The sequence below is a fragment of the Hylobates moloch genome, unplaced genomic scaffold (genome assembly GCF_009828535.3).
Source record: "Hylobates moloch isolate HMO894 unplaced genomic scaffold, HMol_V3 SCAFFOLD_15, whole genome shotgun sequence".
NCBI classification, from domain to species: domain Eukaryota; kingdom Metazoa; phylum Chordata; class Mammalia; order Primates; family Hylobatidae; genus Hylobates; species Hylobates moloch.
This window is the reverse complement of record NW_026652290.1, coordinates 80,149,614-80,153,869: the sequence shown is the minus strand read 5'-3', so window position 1 is coordinate 80,153,869 and position 4,256 is coordinate 80,149,614.

The following is a 4,256-nucleotide window of genomic DNA, read 5'->3' as shown; positions in this document are numbered from 1 at the left end:
GGTCTAAACAGCCCACTGTTGTCACAGTGGCGCTAGAGATGTGACTAAGGAAGGAGGAGAGAATAAGAAAATTGCCTTAAAGAGTAGAGGGTAGGAGTCAAAGAAGCAACTCTAGAGGTAGAGATAGGGGTGTGTGGGGGGGTGTGGGAGGTGGAGACACAGAGAGAGAGAAATGTGTCTCAATTTCCCCATCTGCATCAAGGGGATAAAAAAATGGCTGCCTTTCTTGTATTAGGAGAATTTTGCCAAGAACAAATTAATGCATTAGAAAGTGCGTTGCAGGCCAGGTGCAGTGGCTCACACCTGTAATTCCAGCACTTTGGGAGGTCGAGGTGGGAGGATCACTTCAATCTAGAAATTTGAGACCAGCCTGGGCAATATAATGAGACCTCATCTCTATTAAAAATTAAAAAAAATTACCCTGGTGTGGTGATGCATGCCTGTGGTCCCAGCTACTCGGGAGGCTGAGGCAGGAGGATTGCCTGAGCCTGGGAGGTCTAGGCTGCAGTGAGCCGAGATTGCACCACTGCACTCCAGCCTGGGTGACAGAGCAAGGCCCTGTATCAGAAAGAAAAAAGGTGCTTTGCAAAGAACAAAGCCTTTAAAAGACATCATTTGGACCTAACCTCACGGTGATAGAAGGAAATCTGCACTTTGATGTGGTGAGGACACCACCTTGTTTGTGCCACATTTAGCTGCCAGTGGAGGGAGGCACAAAAAGTCATCTTAGGAGACCTACATGTTGATTTTTCACTGTCTCCTCTACAGAAACACTCTTGTCTGCAGGGTAGGCTCTGGGGTGCCGGGTTGGGCTGTAACTCTTGGGAAACTCAGTTGTACAGAAGGGAAAACAAACTCATATTTTATTAGTAGGAGGGAAGCCAAGACGGGCAAGTGCCACTAGATGCAGGGTGGCTGCCTGATAAACTGTATATTTGGTGGAGGGACAAGAAGGAGATAAAAGATTAAAAAATGTAATAGAAGATTTGCTTACACTTCTTGGAATGGTAATTAAATTTATTTATAGTTATGGAAACTTTGGGGAAGGGAGGAAAAGCAATTTAAATGCCGAGTTTTCACAGGGCAGCTGCAAATGGCTTGCTTTAACGGTGCCTCGGAAGGTTAACAGAATGGCAGGGAGGTCAGACTGAAGTGCATATGATAAGTGACAAGAGTTAACATGGCAAATCATGTATTTAAAATTACTCTGAGCTTTATCAAATGTTTCCTCTTGAAAATAAACTATCCTGGAAGGAAAGGTTAACAGAGGAAAGAGTATTACTCTAATGTTCTCCTGATGACCTGGGGGAGGGGCTGAAGATTCTGTAATGTGGGAGAAGTGATGATAAATATAAATAGGTTGTTATGTTATTAACAGCAAAGAAACAAAAATATTCAACTTACAGTGCACTATGAGGAAAGGCATGTGAATGTTCCTTCCCCTCTTATTCTTCACTGTCTCCATTAGCTAAGCAGCTTCCCAGCCAACTCTTCAAGTGGAAAGGAGACACACAGCTGATGAGATACTAAAGAAAGAGTAATAGCCAGTGCCTCTGCAGCTGTAACTGTCTATGGGCAGCTTTGGCCATTAAGAGGAAGTCATCAGATTCTCTGAAGTCCTCCATCCACTGCTCCTCTCACCTGGTCTCCATCTCTCCCAGGATTCTCTCTGCCCCTGTCTGGAGGAAGGGCTAAGATGGGCAACAGAGCAAAGCAGAGGGATGTCTGCAACCCAGCCTGGCCAATGGGACAAAGTTATGGAGTGTTAATGAGGGTCATGGACTTTGCCACCATCTTTTCCTCTTAGCCTCAGTTTCCTCCAACTTATTGGAGCAAAACTTCAAGTGGTTGGATGAAGCAGTAGGAGCAACCTCATTAAAGTCAAAAACGAATCAGAGGCCGGTGTGATGGCTCATGCCTGTAATCCCAACATTTTGGGAGGCCAAGGAGGGCAGATCACTTGAGGTCAGGAGTTTGAGACCAGCCTGGTCAACATGGTGAAATCCCGTCTCTGCTAACAATGCAAAAATTAACTGGGCATGGTGGTGCGCAGCTGTGGTCCCAGCTACTTGCAAGGCTGAGGCAGGAGAATCGCTTGAACCTGGGAGGTGGAGGTTGCAGTGAGCTGAGATGGTGCCACTGCACTCCAGCCTGGGCAACAGTGTGAGACCTCTGTCACAAACAAACACACACAAGTCAGGGATGGTCTTTTTGATTGCTATTAGTTAACACTGTCCTGGAAGAACCATCTAGCACAATGAGACAAGAAATAAATGAAATTATCGTTTGTTTTACTTATGATGTTTTTTTTTTTTTTTACAAGAGGGAATAAACCAATAAAACAATCAACTAAAAAACTGCTATAATTCAGTAACATGGCTGGGTATAAAGTTAATGTAAATAAATTTATGGCATTTCTAAATAAAAGTTAGAGATAATGCAAAAAATGATGCTATGAACAAACCAAGGAAAGTTCAAGAGCTGGATCGTTTAAGATGCTAATGAATGGCAACATAAATCAAAAAAGATGTGAACAGACAAACCCCATATTCTTGAAAGGAAAGATTCAACATCATGAAGATGTTAATATTCCCTAAATTAACCTCTAAATCCCAATGAGTTTTTTTTTTTTTTTTTTTTTTTGGCTAGGGCAAGGAGAGTATCAGACAAGCAGACACTAAATTTCACATGGAAAAATAATCAAGTAAAAATAGCCAGAAAAAAATTATAAAAGTGATGAGGGGAACTGGCCCAGCCAGATATTAAAATATATTATAAAGCTGCAAAATTAAAGCAGTCAAGTACTGGCACATAGAGAGATCAATGAAACTATGTATAAAAATTATCTGTACTCCTGTCTTAGATCTTATACTTAAAGATCCAGATATCCAGATAGGTCAAAGATCTTACAAATGAAATTTAAAAGAGAAAGAAGGAAACAAGAGAAAGTTTTTTAATGACCCTGGAGTGAGAAAAGCATCTCTAGGTATGCCATAAGACCCAGACACTATAAAAAGAAAAAAATTGATAAATATAATTGTATAAAAATTGAAGTTTATGCATGGGAAGTAACACCATAAACAATGTCAAAATCAAACAGAAAGCTGGGAAAAAAAGATTTGCAACTCATATCTTCTAAACAAAGGACGAATTACCTTTTTTGTTCTTACTGTTATTTGTTTTTAGAGATGGGGTCTTGCTGTGTTGCCCAGGCTGGTCTTGAACTCCTGGCTTCAAGTGATCCTCCCACCTTGGCCTTTCAAAGTGCTGGGATAACAGGCATGTGCCACCAGGTTCCACCAACTAATTACCTTAATATGAAAAGTTTCCATAAGTCAGAGAGCAGAATACCAACTGACCAACTAACAAAAAATAAAATATACATTTTTTTTAAAGTGAAAAGAGGCATAATGGCTCTCATAATAGAAGAGATATGTAATAAAATGACCACAAATTACCATTTTTCACTTATCAAATAGGAAAAAAGTTGAAATGTATTCAAAAAAGTTTAGGGAAATAGAAACTCTGCTGATGGGAGTAAAAATTCATATAATCCTTATGAAGAGCAAATTGGAAATGTCTATAAAGAGTAAAAATTGAACATTCTCTTTGACTCAGGAATTTAGTATCTAGGAATTTATTCTATTGATTTCTTTGCATAAGTACATATAAGAATATTTACTGAAGCATATTTGTAATAGCCAAAATGGGAAACAACCTAAATGCTCATCCCTGACATTGACTGAATAAATTATTGTTCTTTCATGCAGTGCTATAAAACAATCTCCCAACTATATTTGTAAGTGAAAAAGAGTGAAGTGCACTCTATTCAACATAAATGAATCCTAAAAATGTAATATTCTGCAAAAATTTAAAAAGTAAGACCAAAAAGAATACATAAATATGATTCCATTAATATAAGTTTCTAAAACAGATATGGCTAAACTTTATTGTTTAGAGATACATTCAGAGGAGGCAAAACTGTAGAAAAAAGCAAGGAAATTAATATCACAAAAGTCAAGACAAGGCTTTCTCTGCAAGGAAGGAACCGATGATGAAGGAAGGGCAAACGGGAAGCTTGTGGAGTGCTGACAATGTTCTGCTTCTTGATCTGGGTGCTAGCTACATAGGTGCACACTTTTTAGTTATTAACTAAATTCTACATATATGTTTTTTGCGTTTTATATGTGCATTATTTTCCCCAATAACTTTTGTCACAAAAAATAGGTACAGAACTATGTATATTGTATCATTCA